Source organism: Pelodiscus sinensis, chromosome 19, assembly GCF_052426305.1.
Source record: "Pelodiscus sinensis isolate ZL-2025 chromosome 19, ASM5242630v1, whole genome shotgun sequence".
In the NCBI taxonomy this organism is placed as follows: domain Eukaryota; kingdom Metazoa; phylum Chordata; order Testudines; family Trionychidae; genus Pelodiscus; species Pelodiscus sinensis.
The window spans coordinates 28,247,963-28,263,921 of NC_143070.1; the positions used below are offsets into that span (position 1 = coordinate 28,247,963).

At 53.5% G+C, this 15,959-nt stretch overlaps 4 non-coding genes across 4 annotated transcripts; 2 read left to right on the top strand and 2 right to left on the bottom strand.

Annotated features, from left to right (window-relative positions):
- Positions 1–929: 929 nt before the first annotated feature.
- Positions 930–1,003, bottom strand: TRNAT-UGU (transfer RNA threonine (anticodon UGU)). The gene has a single exon. It is a non-coding gene; the product is annotated as a tRNA-Thr (tRNA).
- A 1,564-nt stretch (positions 1,004–2,567) lies between these two features.
- On the top strand, positions 2,568–2,673 carry TRNAL-UAA (transfer RNA leucine (anticodon UAA)). The gene is made up of 2 exons: positions 2,568–2,604; positions 2,628–2,673. It is a non-coding gene; the product is annotated as a tRNA-Leu (tRNA).
- Positions 2,674–4,559: 1,886 nt separating this feature from the next.
- Positions 4,560–4,775, top strand: LOC149522694 (small nucleolar RNA U3). The gene has a single exon (XR_016347487.1). It is a non-coding gene; the product is annotated as a small nucleolar RNA U3 (small nucleolar RNA).
- Positions 4,776–11,912: 7,137 nt separating this feature from the next.
- On the bottom strand, positions 11,913–11,984 carry TRNAQ-CUG (transfer RNA glutamine (anticodon CUG)). The gene has a single exon. It is a non-coding gene; the product is annotated as a tRNA-Gln (tRNA).
- Between the last annotated feature and the right edge of the window lie 3,975 nt (positions 11,985–15,959).

Here is a 15,959-nt window from a genome sequence, read left to right on the forward strand (position 1 = left end):
TTGCGCAATGCCGTTACACCTATTACTTTTCACTAAACACAATTATCAGACTGCCCAGTGCACATTCCTACCTTCCTTTGTGCACACAACATACCTGGGGCTCTAATTACTGGCCACCTGCCTTTCACACAGATCATTGATCCTTGTGACTTTCAGGTACATTCACATGGCAGCTGTTTGAACATAATGTGCTTCTATTGCATGATCAGCACCAGAGTCTCCGGTTGTGTCTACACTGTGAGTTTTCTCAGCAGAAGATGTGCTAATGAGCAGGGCTTGCCAAGCAGCGGGGAGCTCTGCTCGCCAGCCACGTGGTTTCACATGGTTCTGTGCTCTGCGCACACGCAGATCTTTCTGCACATGTGCAGATCGCTCTGCTCCAGCTCTTCCGGGATGTAATTACTTACATCCATAGACAAGTAGATTACATTATTTGCAGAGCCCTGGTAATGAGGGTCTCATTTACATGAGTCATGATCTCATTTGCATATTTTCTGACAAACTGGTTTTGTGCTAGGGTTGTTGTGCAAAAAACAAGCAGCATGGAAGTTTTCTGTTTGTGCAAAACCCCCTTTTTCTGCAAGATCAGGATACCTCTTTTTTGGGAGCATAAGAATCTTGTGGAAAAAGGGAAATTTGTGCAAAAAAAATGTTCACACTGCTTGTTTTTGCACAGCAATCCCATTGGCTGAAAATATGCAAATGAGATTGTGACTCATGCAGTTGAGTCCCTCATTAACATATTTTTTACAGAGAAAACTTTTAGTGTAGCTGTAGTCTCTATGAGCCTCACTAAACCAAACCCCTAGGGCACCTCCTGCTCTTTGCTCCTATCCTACTCCCACTGTGAGGGCACCACCAAGCTCAGCTGAAGGTAAAACCAACTCCAGATACATGTTGAGAAGAAAAGACCCATTGACCTGGCAACAAGGCACCACTGGGAGTTGAACCCAGGATCTCCTGCTTACAAGGCAGGCGCTTTAGCCAACTAAGCCATGGTGCCCTCCTTAAAAGCAGCCCTAAAACTGTTCTACTTTATGGTTCCAGACACCCCCTTCCCATTCCAAAGTACAGCCGTTCCCCATTCCCCTCCAGCTCTTGCCATGACTCAAGGCCTGCGCAGCCCAAGACATTTGATTGGCAGCTGGTACCCAAAACCTTTTTGTCAATTGTAGCCCCAGGCCCCAAAGGGAGAGACCCAAGGCAGCCGCCTGGTCCTAAGGCCGGGCCTGCAGCCAGGGGGAGGGAGAAGAATCTCTCCTTTCAGCTGGAGTTGAATCAGCAACCTAAGGACACTTGCCGAGCACCCGCTACAGGACTCTGCTCTGCCAGCTGAGCTATGGAAGGTGCCTGGGGCAGGCTGCTTTGCCTATGTTGGCCCTCTCATGAGTGCCAGGGCAAGAGCCCCCCGAAAGGGACGGCCTCCCAGGGGAGGGGCAGGAGAACCCAGCAGCACAGGGGTGTCACAGGCACTTCACCCGCAGAAGGACCCTTGAGTGATCCCGGCAGAAACGCCGCGTCTCGCTCCCTGCAGCTCCCCTTGCTGCCCTGGCAGGCGCTGCCCCTTCTCCCACTGGCCTGGGCCTGGCCTCCCTCCCCCGCCCGGCACCACAGAAAGCCCCTTGGCGTGAGCCTGGGCAAGCTTAGGCCCTGGGCTCTGGGGCCAGCCCCATTATGGGTCAGAGCCCCCCGGCTACAATGCTACTCCAGGGGGCCTGGTTCCAGGGCCTCCTAATCCCAGGGACTGGGGGGCTGGAGGCCTTTGCCCTGGAGCCTCATAGCTCCCCCAGTGCCACCTTCCAGGAGGGGGAATCTCCCGCAGGGCCGGTGCGATGTAGGAACCTCTCCCAGGGTAGTGCCCCCAGCCCAGTCCCTGCCCCTTGCGGGGGCAGGTAAGAGATACCCCTCCCCTTCCCCAGAGAGCAGCCCCCCAGGGCTATAGGGGGCGGATCTGGCCCAGGGCTGCTCCCAGCAGAGGTGGCTTCGATCCCAGCCTGGGTCCAGGGAAACTGCTCCCAGCTCCCAGCACGTGCGAGGTTGGGGGAGTGAGCAGATCAGCGTTTGCAGATATTTACACTTATTTGCATAATGCGTATGCAGATATGCAGGGCTCGGCAATTAGGGCAATCTGCCCGCCCGTGGTGAGTAGATTTTAGCCCGGTGCGGCGCTCAGTGCAGTCTGCGCATGCGCAGTGATATGTAAATAAAATGTTACTGGTCTGGCAAGGTTTGTGAATGGTTTGTCTGTCCATGGTATAAACACAAAGGCTGGAAACACTGGCCTGATCCCTGGGGGCTGGCCAAATGCAAGGCAGGGAAAACATTGGGTGAAGGGAGGGGGCATATTTTCCCCACCAGGCCTTTGTTCCTCGGAATCCCTGGGGACGTTGGGTTTTGTCTCATTTTTCTTCCCTTTTCCCTGCTTCCTTCTTTGCTGTGAGGAGGGGGCAGCTCTCGCCCTCGCGGTGGGAAGCCATGGTACAGGGATGGGATGGGCACATGCTCTGAGAGGGAGTCCCTGGGCTGTTTGGGGAGAAAAGTTTCTCATGTCTGTTCTCTTCCACACCACCAGGATGGCCGAGTGGTTAAGGCGTTGGACTTAAGATCCAATAGATGTTTGTCTTAAGCTCCAATAGATGTTTGTCTGCATGGGTTCAAACCCCACTCCTGGTAACTTCCCTTCTTTGGCGAGACATTGATCAGGATGGTGTTTAATCCTGCTGTGAGGCAGGGGACTGGACTTTGTCTCTGAAGGTCCCTTGGGCTATATCTGCACTGGTGGGTTCTTGTGCAAGAACACATCCATGCTGGTGTGTGTGAGCTGTGCTTCTGTGCAAGAGCATCCATGGCAGTGTGGACGCTCTCTTGTGCAAGAAGCCCTTTCTTACCACACTTTACTATAAAACTTCTTGCACAAGAGCGAGTGGGCAGTGTGGCCCTTCTTGCGCAATAACCGACCAGTGTAGACACAGCCTTCCAGTTCTAGTCCCAGTTCTGATTGGCTGAGCAGGGGCCAGTCACAGGTGGGAGACTCAGGACTTTGTTAAAGCGATGAGGAGTCCTGTGGCACCTTATAGACTAACTGAAGTGTAGGAGCATAAGCTTTCGTGGGCAAAGACCCACTTCATCAGATGCATCTGACGAAGTGGGTCTTTGCCCACGAAAGCTTATGCTCCTACACTTCAGGTAGTCTATAAGGTGCCACAGGACTCTTTGTCGCTTTTGCAGATTCAGACTAACACGGCTACCCCTCTGATACTTGATTCAGGACTTTGTTGTTCTCCTTAAGTCCCAGCAAATGAGCCAGAACCAATCGACTGCTCGGGGAATTGTTCTGCTTCTCGCCAGTGGTTGTCTCTGAGCAGCTCCTGAGTCTCTCTGTGTCCCGATGCTTCTAACCCACTGGCTGAGCCATCCCTAGGCTGGGCTGTGGGGCTGTAGCTCCTTTGAGGCACTTTATTCTGATCCGTCAGGGTGTGAAACTCCAGACTGAGGGGGAGTTTCAGCATCAGGCTTCTGGGTCCTTTTCTTCAGTCCCCACCCCACTCAGTAACCCACCCCCAGCCTCTTCCAGCACAGCCTGCCCCACCTTCCCCTATAGGGCTTCCACAGGGGCCTCTGTCCCAGGGGGAATGGGGAGCCCCTGCCCCCGGCACCCACCCAGCCTGCTGCTGCTCCCACAAGAGCAGAGGATTCACCCGACACAAGTAAGTGCCTCTGTCCCCCCTCACCCCCGCTGCTAGTTTTCCCTCCTATGTAGCTTGCTGGCCTAGGTAAGGTCACATGAGACTGCTCATATCACCGCTCACCTCTTCCCCGCCAGCATGGAGCCCTGGGCAGCCGCCCTGGTCATTCAGGTCTCAGGCTGGCAGGGCCTGCAGGGATACTGGGTTTGAATGACAAGGTGTTGGAGCAGCTATTAAAAGGCTTCTTCCTTGGCAGGGGCTTTGTGCTTGTGGATTGGCTGTTTCTTGGATGACTGGTGCTTGCACATGCAGCTGGGCTTTAGCAAATCAGAATGAAGTGAGTCATGAGTAACCCAGCGCCTCTGGAAATGGGAGTGGAGTAAAAAGTACAATATTGTCTAAAAAAAATAAAATAACTTGAATAAAAATCAAAGTGTGACTAAAATAAATGGCTTGAGTAAAGTACAAATACCCAAAAAAGGTCTTGAGCAGTGTGATCAAGTATTTCTACTTAGTTATTTTCCACCTCTGCCCGGCAGGCAGGGGTTCTTGGCCCCTTGCTGGTCTGCGGACTGGCCATTTGTTACCACTGACTTAGAGGAGCCCCAGGAACTGCAGTTTCAGGAAGAAACAGCAGGAGATTTTGATTGGCTGCCAGGTGCTCCACATGCTAATCAGGAGGCGTGTTTCTGTAAACAGGGACATGGAGCATATTCTAATATACAGATTTCTAAACCTAGTGGAGTGTGTTTGAATGGGACAAGCATTTTGCTGAGATTATTTCTGTTTCACACAGATGTTGTGTGAAAACATTCCTCATGAGGAGAAAGTGAATGCACATGAATGTGGGTGTGTAGCGAGCAGGCTGCTGTTAAGACTGTGCTTTCAGGGATCATTTCTATAGTTGGTAACTAGAGAAATGCAGCTGAAAGTGGTTGGTCTCGCTAGCCATGAGGATGAGTGATAGTGTTCTCTTCTGAGCATGAAGCAAGCAGATAGTGTTGTTTCAATGTAATTGTTGTCTGCTGTTGATGATTGTTCCTTCTTTCCTGTTGGGAAGCTGGAGGAAGAGATCACAGGCTGAGTGGTTGGCTACTGTCAAAATGTTTAAAATTAGTTTTCAAGTAGAAAGGAGCAGCGATTTCACTTTATAATCCTGTCCTGGCTTTTCTTGAATTCCTGGTTTTACATGTGCTACCCTGATCCTGATGTCTTCATGTTGTTCTCTCACCAGCTTTTGGGTCTTTTTCCCTGTGCTTCTCACACTCAACTTAGCTAGTATCTTAGATCTGCTTCATGCGTTGTCCCTCATCTGTTCCTTAGTGGCCCTGGGGGAGACAGATACTAGGTGTAGCCAGGTATTAATTATCCCTTGGGTTAGTGTCTTTCTCCTATAACTTGTAGCTAAGATATTTGTTAGTAACTGGCAGAGGCCGCGGGGGCTCACCCCCGAACAGGCACCCACAGACTCAATATTGATGCACAAGATGAAACTCACCCTGCTCCTGGAACAGAAACACTGATGAGCAGTGAGGCCCTTCCCTGGCAGCACCGAGCAGTGAGAGCTGAGTGAAGGGGGAGGCAGGACCAGGGGGAGAAGGCTCCATGACTGTGTCAGAGGGAGGCTCTGCCCTGGTCAGTGGGGAATCGTTGCCTCTCCGAGGGGCCCAGGCCTGATGGGTCATTTCCCCAGGTTACTGAGTGGGGGCTGGAGCCAGTTCTGTGTTGTCTCCTCCAACAACCAAACTGAACCAATGGATCTTGTGCCGACCTGACACTGTGCTGGGCTAGTGCTGTGTGTGCCACAGAGCTTCCTGCAGGGCTGCCCACACAGCAGAGGGGAGGGGCAGTTTGAGTCACCCATCTCTGCCCCTTCTGAAAATGGCAGGTGCTGTCTTAGCAGTGAGGGAGAGGTGGGAAGGAGCCTGAAGTAACCTCTTGGGTCACAGCTGCTGTAACGTGTGATAGTGAAATAAAAGGTTAGGCAGTTGTCCAGAAGGTAAATTGACCAGGGATCTGTGGCTGGTTTCTTGGAACCAGACAGGACTTGTTCGGGGTAGGTGGGATTGGGTGCTAGGACCCCCCACCTGTGTATTAGGCCCGGGGCCATCTGGGGCATGGATATTGCTGAGGTGTCGGAGGGGTTTTGCTCGTGAGGCTTCAGGCAGGCAGCTGAAGCACTCTGAGACTGGTTTGTGGCCTATTTGGAGAGGTCACCAGTCTGGGGGCTGTAAGGAGCCCCAGATTTAAGCAATTCGCCCTGAGCGGACGCCCTCAGCTGTGCCCAGATACGGCCCAGTCCGTCACAGGGGACCATTCTCCCTTGTCCAGAGGGACAAGAACAGCCAAACAGAACATCAAAGCAGTCAGACTGGGCCATGCCAGTTGTCCAACTAGCCCAGAATCCTGTCTCGGGACAGCAGACAGTTATTAAGTGATCCTTCCCATCTCCCATTCCCAGCTTCTGGAATGCACCAGCTAGGGACACCTGCCCTGTCCATCCCGGTTAAATGCCATTGATTGACTTTTCCTGCATTAAATTATCCAATTTTGTTTTGGGCCTTCTTGCAGATATCAGTTTTGCAACATCCTCTGGCAAGGAGTTCCACTGGGTGCAAAAATGCTTCCTTTTGGTTTATTTTTAACTTGGTTACTTATCAGTTTCATTCTCTCACCCTGGTTCTTTAGTAGGAGAAAAAATACTTTCTGCACCCCTGTCATCATCACATAAACCCCTGTCCCGTCGCCCCTTGCTTGTCCCTTCCCAAGCTGAGAAGAAGAAGTTCCATGAACTCCTGGGAGCTGCTGTTCCAAAGAAGAGGCATTTCCTGTGGAGAAGATGCCAAGCCCAATCCCCTACACAGAGCCCCAGGAAATACCAATGGACATTGGGAAAGCTCCCTCTCGGGCACAAAGGCAGCACTTTTCCAATGGAGCTAATTCTGCCCCACCTGCCCCCTGCCTCCGGTGTTCCTGGCACTGCCTGGCCCAGGAGGGCTGGTGTCCAGCAGCTCTCTCCCTCAGTGTGGCTGGCTTTTGGGGAGAGCAACTAGGAAGTGGGGGAGGGGGGCTAGGGCAGCCACTTAGCCCCTGGCTGGCTCTGCCAGTAAAAAGATGATGATGATGATCTCCCTGAACACTGGAGAATGTGGGCATTGATCCCACTGCCTCTCGCATGCAAAGCAAGCGCTCTACCACTTGAGCTAATTCCCCTACTGTGTTTAGTTTGGCCTTCTTGGAGGCTCTTCCCTTCTCCACAGGGACGTCTGTCTTCTAGGTCAGTCGTGGGAAAGGAAAAGGCTCCAAAAAGGCCACAAGGGCAACTCTCAGGAAGGAGACTCCCTGCAGGAAAGCATGGGCGGGGAGGGCAGCGGCAGGGTGTGGTCTCTTTGATGACCCTTGCCCTGCAGCCTGTCCCACCTGGCCATTGTCATGGACTCTCTGTGAGGTCATCACCTCCCAATCTCCTTTAGCCAATAAGCTGAGGGGCTGCAAAAGGCCCTTGTGATGTCACTGCCACACCCACCCCTGCCCTCCAGGGCTAATGTCCTGCCCCAGGCAGCCCCTTTGCCTGGCTGAGCTGCTCCCAGGGGTGAAAGTGACACATTTCTTACAGGGCCTGTTCTATTGGGCACCACCCTTTGGGCGGGGGGAGGATCAAGGCAGGAAGTTGGGGGAGGGGTTGTGATAGGACAGTACCTGTAAGAAATTAAAATGTGGAAGGCTCAAGGCAGGGATTTGGGGAGTGTGTGAGAGTGGGGGGGTGCTCAGGGCAGGGGTGAGGATGTAGAAGGGTAGAGAAGTCAGGGCACATGCAGCCTTTGTTACTCACCTGGCTCAGCTGGCAGCTGACACTCTGTTCCTTGCTTCCCTTCTGCTGCTTCATCTCTTAGGGTGCCTCCAGCTGCCCCATGCTAAGATCCAGGCCCAAGAAGGAAAGAGGCGGGTAGGCCCTCTTGTCATCAGGGTCTCACCCCCCATCTTCTTCCCACCATCGGCAGCCACAGCCCCTTTCAGCCACTGGGTCAGCCCAGGAAGGGAGGCAGGAAATGGGGCCAAGTAGTGAGTTAGGGTGTGAGGGGCAGGCAAAGCTCATCTTGCCTTGCAGGGCCACCAGCAACAGCATGTGTCTTGTGCGCTGCTGTGGAGTAAAGCATCCCTGAGGGAGAACCCTGCTCCCAGGGCTACGTCTAGACTGGCCCCAAATTCCAGAAAAGGGATGCAAATCAGGTAAGTCAGCATAGGGAAATCCGCGGGGGATTTAAATATCCCCCGCGGTATTTAAATAAACATGTCTGACGCTTTTTTTCCGGCTTGGGGAAAGCCGGAAAAAAGCGTCTAGACTGGCGCGATCCTCCAGAATAAAGCCGGAATTTGGGGCCAGTCTAGACGTAGCCCAGGTATATAGAGCAAGTGCTGAGCTGGCCCTGGGCACATGGTGTATGTGTGTGGTGCTGGCCCTGGGTGCATGGCACAGGGGTGGTGCCAGCCCTGGGGGTGTGATACATGGGTGGCACTGGTACTGGGCACATGGGCTGTGTCTACACTGGCCACTTATTCTGGAAAATCAGCCACTTTTCCGGAATAACTTGCCAGCTGTCTACACTGGCCCCTTGAATTTCCGGAAAAGCACTGACGATCTAATGTAAAATCATCAGTGCTTTTCTGGAAAAACTATGCTGCTCCCGTTCGGACAAAAGTCCTTTTCCGGAAAACTGTTCTGGAAAAGGGCCAATGTAGACAGCCCAGATTTCTTTTCCGCAAAAAAGCCACAATCGTGAAAATGACGATTGGGGCTTTTTTGCAGAAAAGTGCTTTTCCAGAAAAGTATCCTGCCAATGTAGACGCGCTTTTTCCAAAAATACTTTTAACGGAAAACTTTTCCGTTAAAAGCATTTCCGGAAAATCATGCCAGTGTAGACGTAGCCTTGATGTATGGGTGGCTCTGCCCTGGGTGCATGTGTGGCCCTGCCCCAGGGTGTTGGGCAGCTCCAAAAGGCTGGGGACCACTGGTCTAGACTGTGTTGTTATTTCTAGCAAAGAATGCAAAGTAGAGAAAGTAGAGACACCAGAGTTGCACATGAAGCAGGGATTTAAATAGCACGTGCTTCATTTGCATACTCTCACCCATGTGCTGTTTTGAAACTGAAAGGGCGTCTGGGGCTGCTTGTTCAAGCCCCGTGGTTTAAACTAACGTGATTCTTCATTTTTTGCCCTCTGTGCCTCCCCCCCCCCCACCAACATACCCCAATCCCCCCCCCCCCCAACCCGTTCCCAACACACCCCTTTCCCACTTTCCTCTCCCCCTTCCCCTACTGGTAACACAAACAGGACTTTTCCCTGTTGAAAGAACAAACTCTCTGGGGAATGTAGAACTGGGGAAAGAACCTGGGAGGAGGGTGGAGGGGAAGGGGAGGTGGGGCTCAGGGCTAAGGCTAGGACTGACACCTTCCTCTGATGGTTCCACTGCCTTATGTCAGGGGCCTTAGCAACGCCTGGGGGTGGCTCCAGGGGGAGAAGCTGGTTCAGGGGAACTTGAGCTGCTGGGCCACTGAAGCAGGCCCCCAGCAGTAGCCTCTGTGCAGGGCACACACGCTCCAGGCCTCCCGGTCATATTGAGTCTCCCCGTGTGGCTTGGGCTCCAGAGCCTGCCCCCCACCTGGTGCCTTGAGGTAGCCACTGCAGCAGCAGGAATTTGGGCATCAGGTCCCCTGCTTTTGAGGACAGGAAGACAGGTGCCAAGGCCCTTTTAGCCACTGGGACTGTGCAGGCTGGAGACTCCTACCAGATCTCTGCCCTGCTTCCTGCAAAGCTCACATTTTTGCTTGTTTCTGCTTCCCTGTCCATAGCAGACAGCTAAAGGAAGGGAAGTCACCAAACCAAACACCCCAAAGGCCAGCATGGGGCTTGAACCTGTGACTGTGGCATTATTAGCACCAACCTCTAACCAACTGAGCTAGCCAGCTTTAGGTGGATGCAAGGATGTTTCTGCAGCTTCCAATGGCTCGTCTCTGACAGGGCCACTAGTGATTCACTGTGATGTGGGCTGGCTAGTCCAGCTGGTTTGAGGTTTGGTCAAGGTGGCTGGTGGGCGACATGGCGCACTGAGACCCAGGGCAAAGAAGCAGCTGGAATCTCTTGCTGCCAACACCTTGCCTCCCAGCTTCTTCCCTGTCGGCAGCAGCCACAGCCCTTTTCGACCACTGGGTCAGCACAGGAAGGGAGGCAGGAAAGGGGCCTCAGATTGCAGGATTCAGAGTCCTGAGCGCTGCCCTTGTCACCAACCACCCCTCACTCAATTGGGCCAAACTGGTGCCCCAGGTCATGCCCACGGGGACCTGCTTTACTTGGTTTCCTTCCGACTTCTTCTCCTGGGCTGCAAGGAGCATCCCTGGGATTCCCTGGGACAGGCACAGGACTCTGCCTCCCCACAGTCGGCCCCACCCCACAGGCTTTGGCAGAACGGAGGGTAGGGGCTCTGCTCACCCCACTGAATCCCACAGAGGTGCTGAGCTCATGCCCTGCCCCCCTCAGCTGCCCTGCCCCCCTCAGCTTCGCTTCCCTCCTCTGCCCCATTTCCTCCTTGGGCCAGTCACACAAGGGAGGCAGCAGGAAGAGCCATTCCCATACGCCAGCCTCCAAGGGCAGGGGAGGCCAAGCCACAAGCCCCCAGCCTGACCCATATGGCTTCCCCAGGCTGGCACCAAGGGGCATTCTCAGCTGATGTCACTCCCCTCTGTCACATGGGATTTGGCCTCATCCCAGGCACAGGCCTGGAAGCAGGAGCTGCACTTACTTGGCCACCAAGGAGAGCTCCAATAAGAGAAGAGCCAGTGCTTCTGCCTGGCTTTGAACTAGAAACCTTTTGTATGTTAAGCAACCACAGAAACACACATTGGTGGGGGTGGAACTTGGCTGTTCTGTTCCTAACACCCTGCTCTGCGGGGGAGGGGATGCACCTTGTGAACACTCCACCTCTTGTTCTCAGGGAAGCCGCTAACCCGAGCTGCCAGCTCCTCATTTCCTCACCAGCCCCTTGAGATTTGTAGCTCAAAGCTGGAGCTGCTGTGGAAGGAGGTGAAGCTACAGAAGCTGACGGGGGACAATCAGCGGGCGGAGGGTTGTTTTTTCTCCTTCCTGGGCTGATGTGGCTAGAACTGAGGAGAAGAAAATCCTCTTCCCTTCTCCTCAGAAGATGGAAATTGCAGTTGGTTCTCTCTTTGGTTCTACTAAAGCTGGACTTTTTCTTTCTAAAACCCTGGTGAAAGCTGAGAGTGAATTGCTTGTAAACTGAGAATGTGACTTAAAGAAGGGCATCACCCACCATAGAACTTGAACTCATGACCCTGATATTAAGAGTCTCATGTTTTACCCACTGAGCTAGCCAGGCTGTGTGCAAAAAGTTTCCTAATATCCCATCACAGCATAACAGGAGACAAGTGTTCTCCACTGCCTGACTCAAGGCTCTTTCTTGCCCCTCATGTGGGGTTCTGGTCTGTGGAGAGGTTTGAACTCGAACACCACTCCTGACACACCCACTTCTTTCCCCACAAGGAACGGCCCCATTTCCATCTCTCCAGGGACAGGAGAAGGGCTCTGGCCTGTTCTCTGCAAAATGCTCAGCCTGTTTCATTTTCTGCAGGAACGAGTGGGATCCGTGCGCCCTGTTCCCCAGTGACAAGTGTGTGTCCTCTCCCCCCTTTCCACAGACACAGCAGGCCAGGGGGCTATGAGCCTCCAGAGGCCCCTTCCTACTTGGCCTCCCACAAAGCTGGGGTGAAAAGCGGCTAGACACCAGCCCTCTGGGGCCAAGCCATGGCAGAGGTAGCAGGATTCACTCCCATCTTCTCCTGCCTGCGCCCTGGTGCTGAGGGGCCGGCCCCTTTCCTGCTGCCCCAACTCTTATTCCCACAATGCACTTTGTGCAGGGGCCGTTGGTCTTTCTGCCAAGGTGCATGGCTGGGAGCCAGGACTCAGGGCCCTTCCCCCAATCTGACCCGCTCACACTGTCTGGCTGCCTATAGCACAGGCTGGGCTCAGGGGTCAGGTGGGTGACCTGCCCTGCAGCTGTGATGGCATAAGGCCCTTCCCGCCTGCCTGCTCAGTCTGGAGATGGAGCTCCAGTGGCCTCAGACACCCAGCAAGAGGAACAAAACTCTCTTTATTGAACCTCAGGTGATAGAAACCAAAACACCTGAACCTTGTAACAACCACCTGAGTCTTAGTAGGTCCCACTGAGATTTGAACTCAGATTGCAGGATTCAGAGTCCTGAGTGCTGCCCCTTACACCATGGGACCTGTGGTGGGACAGTGCAGTGGGCACCTCTGACTCTCAGCTCTCAGGCTGCCCTCTGCTCTCCTGGCTCCCTCCAGCTGCTCCATCTCCCAGGACTCCCTGTAAGAAATGTGTCACTTTCACCCCTGAGAGCAGCTCAGCCATGCAAAGGGGCTGCCTGGGGCAGGACATTAGCCCTGGAGGGCAGGGGTGGGTGTGGCAGTGACATCACAAGGGCCTTTTGCAGCCCCTCAGCTTATTGGCTAATGGAGGTTGGGAGGTGATGACCTCACAGAGAGTCCATGACAGTGGCCAGGTGGGACAGGCTGCAGGGCAGGGGCCATCTCAGAGCCCCCCCCCCCCATGGCTTTGCTGCAGGGAGTCTCCTTGAGAGTTGCCCTTGAGGCCTTGTCGGAGCCTTCTCCTTTCCCACGACTAACTGACCTAGATGTCAGACGTCGCTGTGGAGAAGGGAAGAGCCTCCAAGAAGGCCTCTGTAACTGCAGCAGGGGAATTAGCTCAAGAGGTAGAGCACTTGCTTAACATGTGAGAGGTAGTGGAATCGATACCCACATTCTCCAACTGCGGCTCAGTTCTTCTCCCTTATTTTCACTGTCAGGGGCTCAGTGGCCCCCTCTCTCTTCCTACCTGCTCTCCCAAAAGAGACAGACCTGGCTCCCCTTTCTTTGCCACCAGCAATTGCCATGCTGCAAAGCAGACAGTGGAGATATCAGGCTCTGTGGTGCAATGGAAAGCATGTTGGACTTTTAAGCTGCAACAAAATGCAGGACAATGTAGCACTTTAAAGACTAACAAGATGGTTTATTATATGATGAGCTTTCGTGGGCCAGACCCACTTCCTCAGATCAAATAGTGGAAGAAAATTGTCACAACCATATATATCAAAGGATACAATTAAAAAAAACGAACACATATGAAAAGGACAAGTCAAATTTCAGCACAGAACGGGGCTACCGGGTGAATCCTCTGCTCTGGTGGAAGCAGCAGCAGCAGGGTGGGTGGGTGCCGGGGGCTGTGGCTCCCCATTTTCCCTGGGACAGAGGCCCCTGTGGAGGCCCTGTGGGGGGAGGGTGGGGCAGGCTGTGCTGGAAGAGGCTGGGAGTGGGCAGCTGAGTGGCGTGAGGATTGAAGAACAGGCCCCAGAAGCCTGATGCTGAAACTCCCCCTCAGTCTGGAGTTTCACACCCTGACAGATCAGAATATAGTGTCTCAAAGGAGCTACAGACCCACAGCCCAGCCTAGGGATGGCTCAGCCAGTGGGTTAGAAGCACCGGGACACAGAGAGACTCAGGAGCTGCTCAGAGACAAGCACTGGCGAGAAGCAGAACAATTCCCCGGGCAGTCGATTGGTTCTGGCTCATTTGCTGGGACTTAAGGAGAACAACAAAGTCCTGAGTCTCCTCCCTGGGACTGGCCCCTACTCAGCCAATCAGAACTGGAACACTGTGTCTACACTGGTGGGCTGTGTCTACGCTGGTAGGTTATTGTGCAAGACGGGCCACACTGCCCACTCGCTCTTGTGCAAGAAGTTTTATAGTAAAGTGTAGAAGAAAGGGCTTCTTGCCCAAGAGCTCTTCTCTTTTCTAGCAGGTGTAAGTCTTCTTGCACAAGAGCTCAGGACAGGGGTTTCTTGCACAAGAGAGCATCCACATTGCCATGGATGCTCTTGCACAAAAACACAGCTCACACACAGCAGCATGGATGAGATCTTGCACAAGAACCCACCAGTGCAGATATAGCCCAAGGGACCTTCAGAGACAAAGTCCGGGCCCTGCCTCACAGCAGGACTAAACACCATCCCAATCAATGTCTCGCCAAAGAAGGGAAGTTACCAGGAGTGGGGTTTCAACCCACACAGATAAACATCCATCGGATCTTTAAGTCCAACACCTTAATCACTCGGCCATCCTGGTGGTGCTGGGAAAAGCAAACATGAGAAAGTTCTCTCCCCAAACAGCCCAGGGACTCACTCTCAGAGCATCTGCCCATCCCATCCCTGTACCAGGGCTTCCCACTGTGAGGGCGAGAGCTGACCCCTCCCCACAGCGAGGAGGGAAGCAGGGAAAAGGGAAACCAAACAAGACAAAACCCAACGTCCCCAGGGATTCAGAGGGACAAAGGCCTGGAGGGGAAAATATCCCCCCCCCCCTTCACCCAGTGTTTTCCCTGCCTTGCATTCGGCCAGTCCCCAGGGATCAGGCCAGAGTTTCCAGCCTTTGTGTTTACACCATGGACAGACAAACCATTCACAAACCTTTGCCAGACCAGTAACATTTTATTTACATATCACTGCGCATGCGCAGACTGCACTGAGTGCCGCACCGGGCTAAAATCTACTCACCACGGGTGGGTAAATTGCCCTAATTGCCGAGCCCTGCATATCTGCATACGCATTATGCAAATAAGTGTAAATATCTGCAAATGCTGATCTGCTCACTCCCCCAACCTCGCAGGTGCTGGGAACTGGGAGCAGTTTCCCTGGACCCAGGCTGGGATCAAACCCCCTCTGCTGGGAACAGCCCTGGGCCAGATCCGCCCCCTATAGCCCTGGGGGGCTGCTCTCTGGGGGAGAGGAGGGGGTATCTCTTACCTGCCCCCGCAAGTGGCAGGGACTGGGGGCACTGCCCTGGGAGAGGTTCCTACATCGCACTGGCCCTGCGGGAGATTCCCCCTCCTGGCAGGTGGCACTGGGGGAGCTCTGAGACTCCAGGGCAAAGGCCTCCAGCCCCCCAGGCCTGGGATTAGGAGGCCCTGGAACCAGGCCCTCTGGAGTAGCATTGTGGGTAGGGGGCTCTGACCCACAAGGTGGCTGGCCCCAGAGCCCAGGGCCTAAGCTTGCCCAGGCTCACGCCAAGGGGCTTTCTGTGGTGCCGGGTTGGGGAGGGAGGCCAGGCCCTGGCCAGTGGGAGAAGGGGCAGCGCCTGCCAGGGCAGCAAGGGGAGCTGCAGGGAGCGAGACGCGGTGTTTCTGTCTGGTTTCACTCAAGGGTCCTTCTGCGGGTGAAGCGCCTGTGACACCCCTGTGCTGCTGGGTTCTCCTGCCCCTCCCCTGGGAGGCCGTCCCCTTCGGGGGCTCTTGCCCTGGCACTCAGGGAAGGGCCAAACTGGGCAAAGCAGCCTGCCCCAGGCACCTTCCATAGCTCAGCTGGCAGAGCAGAGGCCTGTAGCGGGTGCTCGGCAAGTGCCCTTAGGTTGCTGATTCAACTCCAGCTGAAAGGAGAGATTCTTCTCCCTCCCCCTGGCTGCAGGCCCGGCCTTAGGACCAGGCAGCTGCCTTGGGTCTGTGCCTTTGGGGACTGGGGCTATAATTGACAAAAAGGTTTTGGGTACCAGCTGTCATGGCTCCTTCCCCACTCTGGCATGATAAATGTAGAAGTGGGGCCAGCAAGTGTACCCCAAAGCCTTATCTACCAGGCTTTGGTATAAAACTTCCCCCAAAATCTTAAAAACCTAGATCTTGGGAATAAAACTTCCGCTGCCACCACCCAAATGTTGATAAAGAAATCAGGAGGAAGATCATTTGGGAAATCTCACCCCTAAGCTAAAAATCAAGGCACACAATTAACCACTGCCAGGTTAATAAAAAGAAAAGAAAGAACTTTTATTATTACAACAATATTCCTGTTGCAAACATAATGACTAGATAGGGAGGTAACAAAATATACTCATGGAGAAACTCCATGGGCCTAGAACTTAGTTACAAAGAAAAGCCAAACCATCTTTTAAGCAGTGCCAGATCTCAGATCCCATACCCAATCCTTAAAACAATAAAACCTAACGAAACTACCTAAACTTTACCCTACTTACAGAAAATGAAGAATGGTGTCTTGGAGAGAGAGAGAGAGAGAGAGAGACATGCTTGTCCCTCTCTGTAGCTGCAGAGAACTCACCCAGAGAGACAAAAGGGAGGAAAAGAAAAAAAAACCAAATTCCTTTGTCCCAGTTTGAAAGTCCCACCTACATTCCTATTGGTCACTC